This window comes from Anabrus simplex, chromosome 9 (genome assembly GCF_040414725.1).
Source record: "Anabrus simplex isolate iqAnaSimp1 chromosome 9, ASM4041472v1, whole genome shotgun sequence".
NCBI lineage: Eukaryota > Metazoa > Arthropoda > Insecta > Orthoptera > Tettigoniidae > Anabrus > Anabrus simplex.
In genome coordinates this window covers 39186851-39205876 of record NC_090273.1, presented here as the reverse complement: position 1 = coordinate 39205876, position 19026 = coordinate 39186851, and positions in this window count along the sequence as shown.

The window sequence follows — 19026 nt, the reverse complement described above, 5'->3', positions numbered from 1 at the left end:
CTTCCTCGCCTCTTTTGGTGAGCACCCATATTTCACTACCATGTGTGACCACCGGCATAATTACTCTTTGATAAATCCTCTTTTTGATCTTACGGGAAATTGTGCGTGACTTTGAGTACTTTGATACAGATTCAGTCTGCCTGAAATATGAAAAACCACTATTCGAACATTATGCAGAGATCAGAAAGGGGAAATTCGCAGACCAGTGGATTATTCATTCACTCGTTTGGTGTGAGCTGTCATCAATCGTTTTTACTAATCTGCACTCGCGACGTATTTCAGTGATATATTTATGGAGATCATAAGTCGTTATAAACACAGCGCCTGTATCACAAGCGATGTCCTAGCGAAAGAAAACAGACAGCCGCCACGTTCTGGAGAGGATTTCCTAGATGCTGTCCAAAATACCAATCATATTGGTACACAGTCACTTATGCAAGAGAACACCAATATTATAATTATTATTGTCAGACTCCATGACTAAATGCTTATAGTGCTGGCCTTTGGTCACTGGGGTCCCGGGTTCGACTCCCGGCACATTCCGGAATTTTAACCATAATTAGTTAAATTCGCTGGCACGGGGGCTGGGTGAATGCGTCGGCTTCATCGTCATTTCATCCTCATCACCACGCGAAAGTCGCGTACGGGCGTTAGATCAAAATACCTGCATTTCGCGAGCCGAACTTGTCCCCGGACACTCCCGGCACTCACAACCATACGACCGGGTGAGTTGGCCGTGCGGTTAGGAACGAGCAGCTATGAGCTTGCATCCGCGAGATAGTGGGTTCGAGCCTCACTGTCGGCAGCCCTTAAGATGGCTTTCCGTGGTTTCTCATTTTTACTCCAGGTAATTGCTGGGGCTGTACCTTAAGGCCACGACCGCTTCCTTTCCAGTCCTAAGCCTCTCCTATCCCATCGTCGCCATAAGACTTATCTGTGTCGGTGCGACGTTAAGCCAATTGTATAAAAAAAGCCATACGCATTTCATCTTTTCATTATAATTATTGTTATTATCATCATTATTACCTAAACAGTTCAATTCGTTACATCTGCAAATAGATTAGAAACTTCACGATCTGACTTTGATACATGTGGAAAATTTTGTCAATCCTCTTTCCGGATTTATCAAAATTTCACTATAACATACTGGGTAATATCCACTACAAAACTTTTTGGTACCAAGCTCGACAGCTGCATTCGCTTAAGTGCGGTCAGTATCCAGTATTCGAAAGATAGTGGGTTCGAACACCACTGTCGCCATCCCCAAATATGGTTTTCCGTGGTTTCCCATTTCCACACCAGGCAAATGCTGCGGCTGTACGATAAATAAGGCCACGAATAAAAATCCATTCACCGAGTGTTTTGGCCTTGCGTTTACGACCACGTAGCTGTGGTTCCGTGGTTTTTCTATTTTCGCACGTTGCAAATGCTGCGGCTGTACTTTAAATAAGGTCACAGAAGCTACCTTCTCAATCGTAGCTCTTTCCCATCCTTGCGTCAATGTGCATCCATATCACGTCCACACAGGTCTACCACAGCACAGTCTGGTTTCTTAACCACAGACGTGCGTGATTTTGCCACTTCAGTTAAGGCGACACCTAATAGTGAGTGGAAAACTTACAGTTTACGCCAAATGCGGGTACAATGCTGTTCAATGAGCAGCGCTCCATCTCAGACAGGTAAAGGAGCAGAGTCCAGCCTAGCAGCTGCTTACACGGCTCTCCGTTGCAACTAGTGTAGTAGCAGAGTACAGCCTAGCAGCTGCTTGCGCGGCTCTCAGTTACAACTAGTGCAAGAGCAAAGTACAGGCTAACAGCTGCTTGCACGGCTGTCAGTTACAACTAGTAAAGGGGCAAAGTACAGCCTAGCAGCTGCTCGAATGGCTCTCAGTTACAACTAGTGAAGGAGCTAAGTAGAGCCTAGCAGCTGCTTACACGGCTCTCAGTTACAACTAGTGAAGGAGCTAAGTAGAGCCTAGCAGCTGCTCGCACAGCTCTCAGTTACAACTAGTGAAGGAGCTAAGTAGAGCCTAGCAGCTGCTTGCATGGCTCTCAGTTACAACTAGTGAAGGAGCTAAGTAGAGCCTAGCAGCTGCTCGCACAGCTCTCAGTTACAACTAGTGAAGGAGCTAAGTAGAGCCTAGCAGCTGCTTACACGGCTCTCAGTTACAACTAGTGAAGGAGCTAAGTAGAGCCTAGCAGCTGCTCGCACAGCTATCAGTTACAACTAGTGAAGGAGCTAAGTAGAGCCTAGCAGCTGCTCGCACAGCTCTCAGTTACAACTAGTGAAGGAGCTAAGTAGAGCCTAGCAGCTGCTTACACAGCTCTCAGTTACAACTAGTGAAAGAGCAGAGTACAGCCTAGCAGCTGCTCGCATGGCTCTCAGTTACAACTAGTGAAGGAGCTAAGTAGAGCCTAGCAGCTGCTCGCATGGCTCTCAGTTACAACTAGTGAAGGAGCAGAGAACAGCCTAGCAGCTGCTTGCACGGCTCTCAGTTACAACTAGTGAAGGAGCAGAACACAGCCTAGCAGCTGCTTGCACGGCTGTCAGTTACAACTAGTGAAGGAGCAGAGTCCAGCCTAGCAGTTGCTTGCACGGCTCTCAGTTACAACTAGTGAAAGAGCAGAGTACAGCCTAGCAGCTGCTTGCACGGCTCTCAGTTACAACTAGTGAAGGAGCAGAGTACAGCCTAGCAGCTGCTTGCACGGCTCTCAGTTACAACTAGTGAAAGAGCAGAACACAGCCTAGCAGTTGCTTGCACAGCTCTCAGTTACAACTAGTGAAGGAGCAGAGTCCAGCCTAGCAGCTGCTTGCACGGCTCACAGTTACAACTAGTGAAGGAGCAGAACACAGCCTAGCAGTTGCTTGCACGGCTGTCAGTTACAACTAGTGAAGGAGCAGAGTCCAGCCTAGCAGCTGCTTGCACGGCTCTCAGTTACAACTAGTGAAGGAGCAGAACACAGCCTAGCAGCTGCTTGCACGGCTGTCAGTTACAACTAGTGAAGTAGCAGAGTACAGCCTAGTAGTTGCTTGCACGGCTCTCAGTTACAACTAGTGAAGGAGCAGAACACAGCCTAGCAGCTGCTTGCACGGCTGTCAGTTACAACTAGTGAAGGAGCAGAGTCCAGCCTAGCAGTTGCTTGCACGGCTCTCAGTTACAACTAGTGAAAGAGCAGAACACAGCCTAGCAGTTGCTTGCACAGCTCTCAGTTACAACTAGTGAAGGAGCAGAGTCCAGCCTAGCAGCTGCTTGCACGGCTCTCAGTTACAACTAGTGAAGGAGCAGAACACAGCCTAGCAGTTGCTTGCACGGCTCTCAGTTACAACTAGTGAAGGAGCAGAACACAGCCTAGCAGCTGCTTGCATGGCTCTCAGTTACAACTAGTGAAGGAGCAGAGTACAGCCTAGCAGCTGCTTACACGGCTCTCAGTTACAACTAGTGAAGGAGCAGGGTACAGCCTAGCAGCTGCTCGCATTGCCCTCAGTTACAACCCGTGAAGAGGCCCGTATCTGAACAGATTTAAATTTTTAACAGTTTTATTGTGCCTAACGTCGAGAGCCTCCGTGACTCAGGCGGCAGCGCGCCGACCTCTCACCGCTGGATCCCATGGTTCAAATCCCGGTCACTCCAACTGAGATTTGTGCTGGTCAAAGCGGAGGCGGGACAGGTTTTTCTCCGGGTACTCCGGTTTTCCCTGTCATCTTGCATTCCAGCAAGACTACCCAATATCATTTCATCTGTCAGTCATTAATCGTTGCCCCAGAGGGGTGCGACAGGCTTCGTAAGCCGGCACAATTCCTATCCTCGCCGCTAGATTGGGGCTTCATTCGTTCCATTCCTGACCCGGTCGAATGGCTAGAAACAGGCTGTGGATTTTCATTTTTCATTTTCATTGTGCCTAATGTCAAGTTTTATTCAGCCTATTAAATTATGGCGAGGAAACAAAATAAGTTATTTTGTAAACAAACGCCATGAGCTAAGTAAATACGTTGAATTATATTCATTTCGTTACCATTGACACTTTCTTCTTTCTCTCCTTAATCCGTTTACTCTCCAGGATTGGTTTCTTCCTCGGACTGAGCGAGGATTGCCGCCTCAAGGGCAGTGTCCCGGAGCGTGACACTTTGGGTCGGGGGTACACCTGGGAAGGAGGATCTAGGCTTGTGGGGGGAGGGGGGTGGTTGGAAGGGATAGAAAAGGAAGAGGGTATTAAGCGGCCGTGAGCTTAAGTTAGATACCATGCCGGTATTTGCCTGGAGAAGAAGTGACAAACCACTTCGAGGATGGCTGAGGTGGGAATCGACCATATCCCTCCCTCCACCTCTACCCAGTCGACCTCCCGAGGCTGAGCATTCGTACCACGTTTCAAATTTCGTGGCAGAGCCGGGAATATAACCCAGGGCCCCCGGGGGTGGCAGTTAATCATACTAACGACTACACCACAGAGGCGGACCATTATAATGATTTCACGGCCCGTAATTCATGCCTATATTTGTTTACTATGTTATGCGTAGGAAACAAGATGAATTATTTTGACGTACGACAGCAAAATACAACTTTAACTACTACCTGTACTCATAGAAATACTGTATGCCACTATGAAATCTGATGTAAGAATACAGCATAAACAATTTTTTTTTTTTGCTAGGGGCTTTACGTCGCACCGGCACAGATAGGTTTTATGGCAACGACGGGATAGTAAAGGCTTAGGAGTTGGAAGGAAGCGGCCGTGGCCTTCATTAAGGTACAGCCCCAGCATTTGCCTGGTGTGAAAATGGGAAACCACGGAAAACCATTTTCAGGGCTGCCGATAGTGGGATTCGAACCTACTATCTCCCGGATGCAAGCTCACAGCCGCGCGCCTCTACGCGCACGGCCAACTCGCCCGGTGCATAAACAATTAGCGAACTGTGAGATTGTATTCTCAGCCAGGTACATTGCTGTGCCTTTGCTTGCGTTTTGACTCTGCATATCGCCATCTAGTCTTTACAGCACAAACTATTGGAAGTCAGCTGTTCTCGCCTCTTCCCGCCAGTGTTGCCAACCCATATATCTTTTCTCCGCCAAATGTTAGTTGAAAATCCGCTAAATTCCGCTAAATTTCGAACTGAAACAAAAAAAAGATACACCAGCTGTTTTAATGAAAGAGATTTACTCAACACTCACCAGTTACAGAACAGGAGTTCATCATCTTCTCCTCATCGTACTAAATGCTCTGAAGCAGATGTGCAGGGTTGATTGAGGTCCTGCGGTTTCATGAAGCCACATGGTACTATTCTTTTTCAAAGAATATGCTGGCAGTTCACTGCATCAAAGCACATACGGAAATTTTCAAATCTATTTCGAAAGTTATTTTCACTTTCATTACTCTTCATCATCATCATCTGTTTACCCTCCAGGTTCGGTTTTTCCCTCGGACTTAGCGAGGGATCCCACCTCTACCGCCTCAAGGGCAGTGTCCTGGAGCTTCAGACTCTTGGTCGGGGATACAACTGGGGAGAATGACCAGTACCTCGCCCAGGCGACCTCACCTGCTATGCTGAACAGGGGCCTTTTGGAGGGATGGGAAGATTGGAAGGGATAGGCAAGGAAGCGGCCGTGGCTTTATGTTAGGTACCATCCCGGCATTCGCCTGGAGGAGAAGTGGGAAACCACGGAAAACCACTTCCAGGATGGCTGAGGTGGGAATCGAACCCACCTCTACTCAGTTGATCTCCCGAGGCTGAGTAGACCCCGTTCCAGCCCTCGTACCACTTTTCAAATTTCGTGGCAGAGCCGGGAATCGAACCCGGACCTCCGGGGGTGGCAGCTAATCACGCTAACCACTACACCACAGAGGCGGACTTCATTACTCTTTTCACTGTTTCTGATAAGTCCGGAAAGAAATAATGTCAAACAATTTCGCATTTGTATTGATTGCACTGCCAATTGACGCACCGTCCGTACTTGGGATCAGTGAGAAGCTCAACCAACGAGTCTTTTAAAGTTTAATTATTTAACCACTCTTTACGAAATATATGACTTCTTTTTAACGCATTCTTTCAACATATTGACGTACCAAAAAGAACCTGATATCAAAAAAAGAAACATGTTATCAAACACGACACTACTCGGCTCATCAAGAGAACAGTAACGATTGTAACAAATTCTGACTGAGGCTGTGGGCCAGAGCTGGTCTAGAAAACAAGTGGTAGTATGCAGCATAAGTTCAATACAACGGGAATAAGTAGACTGTTATGCCGTACTAAGTTCTATATATTTTTTTCTCCTGGTGATGAACGGTGATACTGTTACCGCTGAAAATCGCTAAAAGAAGTTTGAAAATACGTCAAAAAATCCGCTGTCCGCTAAACAGAAAATTTATCCGCTGTTCCATTTAAAAATCCGCCAAATTTGGCGGAAAATATGCTGAATTGGCAACACTGCTTCCTGCGCTCATGCCGTTAGCTCAAAGAGCGGGATCTATAATTTCCCACCTACGATTTACATTGTATCTGTCTGTTAGGTAATCAGGACACAGGTTTGTCAGATCCTCAAATACGACTACCAAAGCGTAAACGGGTAGCGCAGCCAAAATGAGGCGTATTAGGCACAATGCGGAATAAGATAGTTTGCCATTGCTTTCCTCACTGGGCCAGAAAGTGCTATTGCAGCACGACCGACCCTATGAAATATATCCGTGTAACTAGAGCAAGATCACGCGTCAACAACAAATTTCACTGTGTGGTAAAAACTTGCTGCCTTGCAGCTCAATAACGTTTCTTGGCATTCACATTTGCAGCAATTTGAAATGGAACAAGCATGTTGAGGAAATAATGTGCAAAGCATACAGAGTCTTGGGATTCTTCCGTAGATGTCTATTGGGAGCCAGAAAGAAAGCAGTTCAGATACCCTATTTGGCATTAGTACGGCCAATACTGTTGTACGGACTTCCTTCCTGGCACCCCAACATGATGAAACTAGAGGGAGTTCAACGCCGAGCAGAACGACTAATTAGTCAACACGTTCATTTAAATACAGCCAGGTCACTGACCTCCTTAATACCTCTCTATAAACAAATTGCTTTTCTGAGAAAATCCCTCGCAGGTAACATTAATATAAACCCTTTCAACTGCTTACAGCTGAACTATCGTTCCGCTCAAAGAGGTCGAGGTGCGTCCCTTTTCCCTCTATTTGCAAGAACAGTATGATACCAAAGTGGTTTCTTTATTCGTTCTGCTCGGCTGTGGAATGGACTCTCACCACAGATAAAAGAACTATCTGCAGAAATTGTTCGTAAAGAGGTAAAAAGAAGGTATATATATATATATATATATATATATATATATATATAACGAAACCTTCTGTACATAACATAATTTTTCTACAGTGTCAATGTTCAGTATGCGTGGAGGGACGGATGAAAGTTTATACGATCCCGAGTGAATGAGACTGTATGTGAGTATCAGTGAGTCGAAGTATATATATGTGTGTGTGTGTGTGTGTGTGTGTGTGTGTGTGTGTGTGTGTGTGTGTGTGTGTGTGTGTCGAATTACTTGAATGTTGAACAGGTCTGGTGAATATTACATAAATTTATGTCTCTGTAAATACGGTAAGAGTATATAGGCACACTATGTAGAATATTATTGTATATTTTATTATTGTAATTTTAAGTGGTGATGGTGGCACGTTCGTGTATGTGGGGCTATACCCTTTATCCATTCAGCATCCTTGAAATGTACCTACAATTTGTGTAAAATAAATAAATAAATAAATAAATAAATAAATAAATAAATAAATAAATAAATAATAATACAGTAATAACACGTTTCCGAACACTCACGCGCACTGGATGTCATTACTCAGAACCACCCATTCCCCAGCAGCTTCCATTTGATGACAGCCATATTACTTCATAAGCTTAAATTACGCTTTCTGTTCATTATTTACAGCTGTGATTGTTTTATCCATTCATTACAGTTTCTATCACTGAATTACTATTTGCGGTAACGATTCCGTCTGTGTTGTCAAACTTAAACACAACCACATCGCTCTGCTAATCCTGTAGAGGTTATCTATAAAGTGCAGGTTGCATAAAACGAAATTTTAAAGGACTTAAAGGAAATCTGGGGCTCAAGTTGTAATCATTTTGACTATTTAGCGAATAAATATATAATTAAATACGTGATAGTAATAAAAGAGGATACATATTTTGTTTTATTGTAACGTAACGTATTCAGGGAACAAAACTTTCAGACCGGGCGAGTTGGCCGTGCGCGTAGAGGCGCGCGGCTGTGAGCTTGCATCCGGGAGATAGTAGGTTCGAATCCCACTATCGGCAGCCCTGAAGATGGTTTTCCGTGGTTTCCCATTTTCACACCAGGCAAATGCTGGGGCTGTACCTTAATTAAGGCCACGGCCGCTTCCTTCCAACTCCTAGGCCTTTCCTCTCCCATCGTCGCCATAAGACCTATCTGTGTCGGTGCGACGTAAAGCCCCTAGCAAAAAAAAAAAAAAACTTTCAGTACGGGAATACACTGCTTTATACTTCAATTTTGGCTATTTTGCTCACAACCTATCATCTTCATAAGGGTAGTATAATTACTGTTGTGTTGTTTGATCATCAGTCCGCATTCGACTCGTTAGCTGAATGGTCAGCGTACTGGCCTTCGGTTCAGAGAGTCCCGGGTTCGATTCCCGGCCGGGCCGGGGATTTTAACCTTAATTGGTTTGTGCTGCAACTCACACACCACACACAAAACTATCCTCCACCACAATAACACGCAGTTACCTACAAATGGCAGATGCCGCCCACCCTCATCCGAGGGTCTGCCCTACAAGGGCTGCACTCGGCTAGAAATAGCCACATAAAATTATTATATCAGTCCGTAGATTCGTTTGATGCAACTGCCCATGCCAACCTATCCTGTGTTCACCTTTTTATTTCGACGTAACTACTACATTCTTGAACAACCAATAACCCCTGTGGGTAGAGCGCGCAGACGAAGAGTAGACCCACGGTATCCCCTGCCTATCGTAAGGGGCGACTAAGAACGATGACCGAAGAATGATGGATTTTGAACCATGATATTACATGTGATCAGTACCATCATGTGGGGAACACCATGGGTCGACTTTACTTGCGATTAGTACCACTATGTGAGGAACACTGCGGGTGTGTTTTACCTGTGGTTAGTACCATTATGTGAGGAACACTGCGGGTGTGTTTTACCTGTGATTAGTACCACTATGTGAGGAACACTGCGGGTGTGTTTTACCTGTGATTAGTACCATTATGTGAGGAACACAACGGGTCTGTGTTACCTGTGATTAGTACCATTATGTGAGGAACACAACGGGTCTGTGTTACCTGTGATTAGTACCATTATTTGAGGAACACTGCGGGTGTGTTTTACCTGTGATTAGTACCACTATGTGAGGAACACTGCGGGTGTGTTTTACCTGTGATTAGTACCATTATGTGAGGAACACTGCGGGTGTGTTTTACCTGTGGTTAGTACCACTATGTGAGGAACATCATGGGTCTGTGTTACCTGTGATTAGTACCATTATGTGAGGAACACTGCGGGTGTGTTTTACCTGTGATTAGTACCACTATGTGAGGAACACTGCGGGTGTGTTTTACCTGTGATTAGTACCACTATGTGAGGAACACTGCGGGTGTGTTTTACCTGTGGTTAGTACCACTATGTGAGGAACACTGCGGGTGTGTTTTACCTGTGATTAGTACCACTATGTGAGGAACACTGCGGGTGTGTTTTACCTGTGATTAGTACCACTATGTGAGGAACACTGCGGGTGTGTTTTACCTGTGATTAGTACCACTATGTGAGGAACACTGCGGGTGTGTTTTACCTGTGATTAGTACCATTATGTGAGGAACACCGCGAGTCTGTGTTACCTGTGATTAGTACCACTATGTGAGGAACACTGCGGGTGTGTTTTACCTGTGATTAGTACCACTATGTGAGGAACACTGCGGGTGTGTTTTACCTGTGATTAGTACCACTATGTGAGGAACACTGCGGGTGTGTTTTACCTGTGATTAGTACCACTATGTGAGGAACACTGCGGGTGTGTTTTACCTGTGATTAGTACCACTATGTGAGGAACACTGCGGGTGTGTTTTACCTGTGATTAGTACCATTATTTGAGGAACATAACGGGTCTGTGTTTCTGTGATTAGTACCATTATTTGAGGAACACCACGAGTCTGTGTTACCTGTGATTAGTACCATTATTTGAGGAACATAACGGGTCTGTGTTACCTGTGATTAGTACCATTATGTGAGGAACACCGCGAGTCTGTGGTACCTGTGATTAGTACCATTATGTGAGGAACACAACGGGTCTGTGTTACCTGTGATTAGTACCATTATTTGAGGAACATAACGGGTCAGTGTTACCTGTGATTAGTACCATTATTTGAGGAACACCACGAGTCTGTGTTACTTGTGATTAGTACCATTATTTGAGGAACATAACGGGTCAGTGTTACCTGTGATTAGTACCATTATTTGAGGAACACCACGAGTCTGTGTTACCTGTGATTAGTACCATTATTTGAGGAACATAACGGGTCAGTGTTACTTGTGATTAGTACCATTATTTGAGGAACACCACGAGTCTGTGTTACCTGTGATTAGTACCATTATTTGAGGAACATAACGGGTCAGTGTTACCTGTGATTAGTACCATTATTTGAGGAACATAACGGGTCTGTGTTACCTGTGATTAGTACCATTATGTGAGGAACACAACGGGTCTGTGTTACTTGTGATTAGTACCATTATGTGAGGAACACAACGGGTCTGTGTTACCTGTGATTAGTACCATTATTTGAGGAACACCACGAGTCTGTGTTACCTGTGATTAGTACCATTATGTGAGGAACACAACGGGTCTGTGTTACCTGTGATTAGTACCATTATGTGAGGAACACAACGGGTCTGTGTTACCTGTGATTAGTACCATTATGTGAGGAACACAACGGGTCTGTGTTACCTGTGATTAGTACCATTATGTGAGGAACACCGTGAGTGTACGTTACTTACGATTAATACCGCTACACGAGAATGACCATGATTCTACTTTACCAGCGATTAGTACCCCATTACGAAGGGCAGGTGACCTTTAGGCTACAAGCGTCATCGATATAGGATTTTGCTTTGGAAGCAGTCCCTTGTTCAGTTTATATCATTAAGTTGTTTTATGGTGAGTCGGATCCACTGATTGTTTTAAGTTCATGTTCATTTATTCATTGCCGGGCTGAGTGGCTCAGACGGTTGAGGCGCTGGCCTTCTGACCCCAACTTGGCAGGTTCGATCCTGGCTCAGTCCGGTGGTATTTCAAGGTGCTCAAATACGTCAGCCTCGTGTCGGTAGATTTACTGGCACGTAAAATAACTCCTGCGGGACTAAATTCCGACACCTCGGCGTCTCCGAAAACCGTAAAAGAGAAATTAGTGGGACGTAAAGCAAATAGCATTATTATTATTATTATTATTATTATTATTATTATTATTATTATTATTATTATTATTATTATTATTATTATTATCATCATCATCATTTATTCATGCCCGCTCCGTGGTATAGGGTTAGCGTGCCTGCCTCTTACCCGGAGGCCTCGGGGTCGATTCCAGGCCAGGTGAGGGTTTTTACCTGGATCTGAGGGCTTTTTTGAGGTCCACTCAGCCTACGTTATTAGAACTGAGGAGCTATCTGACGGTGAGATAGCGGCCCCGGTCTCGAAAGCCAAGAATAACGGCCGAGAGGATTCGTCGTGCTTTCCACACGACACCTCGTAATCTGCAGGCCTCGGGCTAAGCAGCGGTCGCTGGTACGCCAAGGCCCTTCAAGGGCTGTAGTCCATGGGGTTTAGTTCTTTTTGTTTTGGTTCATTCATTCATCCATTCTTCACCATGTTCTGAATTTTGGTCAATGGATTAATTTTGGAATTTTAATTACCACTACATTTTGTCTCATATCGTAGCATTAGGGACCAATGACCTAGATGTTAGGCTCCTGTAATAATAATAATAATAATAATAATAATAATAATAATAATAATAATCGTCATCCAACAACCCCATGGCACGACAGCCCAAAAGGGCTTTGGCCTACCAAGTGACTGCTGCTCAGCCCGAAGGCCTACAAGTTACGAGGTTTTCTTGTGGTCGACACGATGAATCCTCTGGGCCGTTATTCGAAATTCATGGAAGACCGCGATTTTGCGTGAATTTTCTAAGTACATTCATATGTTCTTTTCTCTGCAACGTGTTGTAAAGGAATCAATCAGTCTATAGACTGGTTTGATGCAGCCTGACATGCCACCCTATCCTGTGCTAAACTTATGATTTCTACGTAACTACTACATCCTACATTTGCTCTAATCTGCTTGTCATATTCATATCTTGGTCTACTTTTACCGCCTTCACTTCCCTCAAAAACCAAGTGAACAAGTGCCGGGTGTCTTAAGATGTGTCTTTTCATTCTAACTTTTCTTCTCGTCCAATTTAGCCAGCTCGATCTCCTCTCACCAATTCGATTCAGCATCTCCATTCTAGATTCGATGTACCATCCTCCCGTTCAGATTTCTTCTGTAACACCGCATTTCGAAAGCTTCTGTCTCCTTTCTGAGATAGTTATCGTCCATGTTTCACTCTATACAAAGTCGCATCAATCAATCAATCAATCAATCAATCAATCAATCAATCTATCTATCTATCTATCTATTAATCAATCACCGGGCGAGTTCGCCATGTGGTTAAGTGCGCGCAGCTGTGAGCTTGCATTCGTGAGATAGTGGGTTCGAACCCCACCGTGGGCAGCACTCAAGATGTTTTTCTCTGGTTTCCCCATTTTCACACCAGGCAAATGTACCTTCATTAAGGCTACGGACGCTTACTTTCCACTCCTAGCCCTTTCCTATCCCATCGTCGCCCTAAGACCTATCTCTGTCAGTGCGACGTAAAGCAGCTTGTAATAAATAAACATCAATCAATCATCAATCAATCAATACCACTGATTTCCTATTCAGTTGTTTACGGAGCTTTTTCTTAAATGCATTGAAAGAAGTTGGAAATTTCTCATCTATTTTGGTGAGTTATCTCAAACCGTAACTTCTTTTTTTATTAACGAATATATAACCCAACTTGTCCTTTTGAATTAAAACTTTACATTATGATCTTTCCTATTTTAAAAAACTCCATCCAAACTAATCCGTTTACTAATGCCATTCTACGCCATCTCCCCGCTGACTGCGCTGAACGTACCGCTTAGGCAAGCAGTTCGTCTCCTTTCTCCCAAGACTTCTCAGTACAACTTATTACCCAAGGTAGTTAGAGTAAGAGGTAGGGATCACGCGCAGGTCTCCCCACCACGCTTGGCCGCTGATGACGTCAACATGAACCCTCAGCGCCTTGTCTTCTGTATGAGGTAGGCTAATACACAGCTTTAGCCACAAGTTAGAGATAAGAGAACTTCATTGATATTTTAACATCACCTCACAAAAGGCATTCCACTTCACTATTACAGTAGAGTAATTATAGGAGATCAAATACAGTGTGAATCCAGCAGCATTTCTGAAGTATTTCGATCTGTATAAAAGGTTGTAACAATGCTAAGACTGTGATCGCAGTGGAATGGCCTTTCCATATGTTCATGTTCTCAACACCTATGATAACAATAACAAGAGGCTCTAATTGTTACAGACTCGAATATTAAAGCTTAATGCTTGATGACTGCAAGAAATATGTCCGTTGTTCCAAGCACTATTGGGAAACTCTATACACTGTCAAAAACACAAACAGAAAACGTTAGGAAACTGTCCACAAAACAAACAGTACAGTAAATGTTCTCCGAGTGCCAGGAATTGGCAAATTCCACGGTAATATTTGATAGGCCATATAAATTAATGAGGGTGTATATTAACATTGTTAGCACTGGTTTCATATACAACATAACAAATTGCCTTTCATAAAAAAACAGGTATGTTATAAACAAAGAATAATGCTGATATTAAAAAAAAACACTTATCCATAGCATCAGTGGAATTTCTTTGCTTTTGTTCTTTCTATATCGGTATTGTATTAACTGAAACCCTGTCTCTTGAATGTCTTATTTTTGTTTAAAGCGTCCATTCGAATAAAAGAACGGCTTCTCACAAAGCAACTTGCAAGCTCATAAATTTCGGGGAATTTCTTCTTCAGGATATTCGTAAGGTTTGTGATGATGTTAGAACCGTCTTTCAGTTCTTTCCCATGGTAAAATTGAAACTACCGAGCTCGATAGCTGCAGTCGCTTAAGTGCGGCCAATATCCAGTATTCGGGAGATAGTGGGTTCGAATCCCACTGTCGGCAGCCCTGAAGATGGTTTTCCGTGTTTTACCATTTTCACACCAAGCAAATGCTGGGGCTGTACCTTAATTAAGGTCACGGACGCTCCCTTCCCACTCCTAGCGCTTTCCTGTCCCATCGTCGCCATAAGACCTATCTGTGTCGGTGCGACGTAAAGCAACTTGGCTAAAAAAAAAAAAAAAGGAACTCTTTTTGAAATCTAATTTCCACCCCTTGTAGTTTGACCTGTATTCTCTCTGTAATTTTATTGCTTTCTATATCGAGGTTCTTCTTTACCCTAAGAGCTACAATATAGCCAGTGAAGTTTTCAAGCAGCTCATCACGATCCTTGGTTTCGCGACTGTCCTCGAGCTGTTTTACTTGCTCTTTAAGGGCTTTAACGAACCCTAGCTCTTCCTCCAGTAAAGAATAGGATGTTGTGGGTTAAACGCTGGCCTTGGCACACGATATCCGAGTTTTGATCGAGTTCATCAGTAGCATGTAACATATTTGGGCGTAATGTTTCATAATCTTCCGGAGAACAGATGGAATTTCTTATCGCCTCGGAAGCATTGAGGCTGAGAAGCAATGATTTCACCTTTCGCGTCACAGCTGTCGGAAGAGGATGATCATAAAGCCTTCCGAACCCTCGAAGCTGAGAAAGATAGCTTTCGATAATGACTTGATTACTTCTGTCACCATTCATTTAAGCCAGTGGCTTTAGGGAATACGTGAAAGTGTATGTTTCGTTCCTTCGCATGCCTGCTATGATTTGTGCAACCTGCAATGGCATGACAAAGCATACTGAAAAGTGTACACTATTACTGCTTTTTACGTTTTATCACATAAAATAACACACACGGTTTCTTATACACCACAGATGTTACTATCGTGTATTATTAGCACCTAGCTTCTGTGTGTACAGCGATTTTTATTCGAACTACCTCTACCTCATTCAGAGCAGATTCAACGCGAGGGTCCTGTGTGACGTCACAGCTCTGCTTTGCTACTGCGCACCTCTCTCGTGATCCCTACCTTGTATTCTACGTACCTTGCTTATTACCAACATATACGTAACACTACTCTTTGGTCTGAAATCATCCAGAACAAATCGTCCTGCTATCCTATGGATCTTTTCCGGTTCTCCAATCAAGTAATCCTTGTGAGGGAACCATACTCTAATAATAATAATAATAATAATAATAATAATAATAATAATAATAATAATAATAATAATAATGTTATTTGCTTTACGTCCCACTAACTACTTTTACGGTTTTCGGAGACGCCGAGGTGCCGGAATTTAGTCCAACAGGAGTTCTTTTACGTGCCAGTAAATCTACCGACACGAGGCTGTCGTATTTGAGCACCTTCAAATACCACCGGACTGAGCCAGTATCGAACCTGCCAAGTTGGGGTCAGAAGGCCAGCGCCTCAACCGTCTGAGCCATTCAGCCCGGCCATACTCTAATTGGGGTCTTACCAGTGAATTTAATGCCCTCTCCTTTACATCCTTATTACAACCCATAAATACATTCATGTTTTAGTCTGCCTGATATTACAGGTGATTTCAAAGATCCAAAGTACTGCACAATATTTCAATTTTGCCTAAGGTATTTGTGAACAAAGGGAATGAAACATAAATACCAAAGAAGGAATATGTTATTTGCGGCACAATGGGTGCATTAAAATGACGGTGACATTTTTTGTGGCAAACTACCTTGCTCCTCATCTTATCTATCTAAGGAACTTCTTCTTATGATAAATATTCACGCGCAGCCTAAGTGACATCGAATTTAAATCCCCAACGAGGTGGATTTATTCTACTGAAGTTTGGCACCATCGGGGAAAAGTTTGTCAATGTATCTGCAATCACCAGCGAAAATGCAAATGCTGGGGCTGTACCTTAAATAAGGCTACGGGCGCTTCCTCCCCACTTCCTTGCCCTTTCCTGTCCCATCGTCGGCATGAGACCTATTTGTGTCGGTGCGACGTAAAGCAACTTGCAGAAAAAATAAAATAAAGAAAGTCGTCATCGGGCGCTCTACTGCATAAAAGAAACTACTCGACTCCTTACATCGGTTGCTTGCGTCCGCTGCATGCATTAATCGCATCCTTGAGCCGCACAAAAGAAACTCCACTTTTACGCAAGCTGTGGCCATACGATTATCGTAATCATCAACATCATCGTCATCAGAATCATCAGAATCTCCTCCTGTGCGTGAGATGGAGGGGGCGTGGATAACATTCAGGGAATCCCCTGCCTGTCGTAAGAGGCAAAGGCATTAATCAGACGCCGTTAAAATCCCTGAACCTAGAACATTTTGAACCGAAAGGCCATTCTAACTTTGAGCCGGGCGCCAATGTTCTCTTTCAAATACTATCAGATACTTAAAAAAGGTACCAATCTCTGCTAGTTACTCGCAGGTAGTCATCTAAATAAGCATCATAATTTACGAACCTTCAGTGTGTGTGTGTGTGTGTGTGTGTGTGTGTGTGTGTGTGTGTGTGTGTGTGTGTGTGTGTGTGTGTGTGTGTGTGTGTGTGTTTGCCAATGTCACGCTTCTCTGGGGGATGCTGGTGGTGGTGATTATTGTTTTAAGATGTACAACTAGGCAACCATCCTTTAATGAAAGTATAAAGTTATCGGCCAAAGAAAGACAAGGGTCACGAAGGGCGTGAAAATGAAAGATTCCCTAGGCCTCGAATGTTCTAATATCTTCGGAGTCGGATAAGAACAAGAGTTGACCAACGGTAGTCGGATAGGATAGATGAAAGTGAGGAGCCGGGCACAAGTAAGTGGAAGCAATGCCAGCACTCGGTTAAGGCCCCGTGGTCATCAATCCACGCCCGTAATTTAAGAGGCTTGGGACCACTTTTAGTCGCCTTTTACGGCAGATAGGGGTTACCATGGGGTTTATTATACCACCCTGACCTACAGGGAGTTTCCATACGGCGTTGGGAATGATTTTTTTTTTGCTAGGGGCTTTACGTCGCACCGACACAGATAGGTCTTATGGCGACGATGGGATAGAAAAGGCCTAGAAGTTGGAAGGAAGCGGCCGTGGCCTTAATTAAGGTACAGACCCAGCATTTGCCTGGTGTGAAAATGGGAAACAACGGAAAACCATTTTCAGGGCTGCCGATAGTGGGATTCGAACCTACTATCTCCCTTCAAGGCTTAACTTCTCCATCCGACCGACGAATCACCATCAGCAACCTCATATGCCCGCACTCTATATGAACACTGCGGAAGGGTTTGGAATCGGATCCAGGCTTTTGGCCCGCAATCTTGTAATTAGAAACTGTATATTACCAATTCCTCTACCATGCTGGCCAACCTTCTGGTGGTGGAAATGTTTTCGACTAATGGGACTCGAACCGGCTAACCTCGGTGTCAGACCATAAGATTCACGCCTTAGCGAACATGCACCTGGGGTGGCGATTTATCAATATTCAGTATTATGTTTAAAACTCAGTCCTGCTATGAGTAGGGGTGGTAGCATAACATCCACGGTATCCCCTGCCTGTCTTACGGAGCGACTAAAATAAGAGCGTGGGTTAACGACCGCGGTTCTCCTAGCTGAGTTTGACATGGTTCCACTTAATTGTGCCATGTTCCTCGCTTCCATCTATCCTATCCGACCTCTTTTATTCAACTCTTGTTCTTTCCTGACCCCGACGGTACTAGGTTTTCAAGTCCTAGGGCGTTTTTCATTTTCACTCCCTTCGTGCCCTTCCTCTTTTTCGACGATACCTTTATTTTTGGAAGTATTGAACCTCTTGCATTTTCCCTTGTGATTAGTGTTAGAAGATTATTGCCCAATTGTACTTCCTCTTAAAACGGTAACTAACACCACCACATCTAAAACTCAGTTCATGTGTCATGTATTTACATTGTAATATTTTTCCCTCAGAAATTTATATATATCAAGTTGTAGGGGGTCCGCTGTCTGTAATTTCGTTTGTTTCGCCAGTTTTTCATATATTTATCCGTTTTAGGTCAACTCAAGACCGTATCAGTGGTTTTTGCTTTCGTGTCTGTTTGTTTGTTTGTTTGTTCCACCATCACGGCGAAATGGTTGGACAGATCTCGGCGAAAATTCATATTTGGAGTAAACTCATCCCAGGAAGGTTTTGTTTTACATATCATTCTAAAATCTCTGAACAGACGGAGGTTTATAGAAGAACCAAAAGAGTTTTCCCTATTTTCTATTTTACTATTTTTTTGTAAAATCCGTGGACTATACGTGAAACGTACCTTCATTATAAACACATTTTGTTATGTTCATAATTTCACTTTCTCTTCAAATGACGGAGGAAATTACTATTTTCTGCGCGTCTAATGTTCTGCATTGAGTCACCGACAGACCGAGAACGAACCTATAGGTCCATGGCAACAACTCTGACTGCTTGCCAGCATGGAAGTAACGTATTGCCGTTTCCGTCATCATTCCTGAAGTTCGTGGTTGTTTCTTCAATTTTGGTCCTCTGACTTATTGTCGTGTCTCGATTGTTGATACGTTAGATAACACTGCATTTCTCGATTATAATAACATCTCTCCAGCTGGATTGTTACTTGCATTAGGAAAAGGGACCTGTCTTTATAATGAAAACTCCCCATCTCTATTGTGAATGGCTGTTGCCAAGTGAGCCTGCCGTTATCAACAAAACTTCCCCAATGCC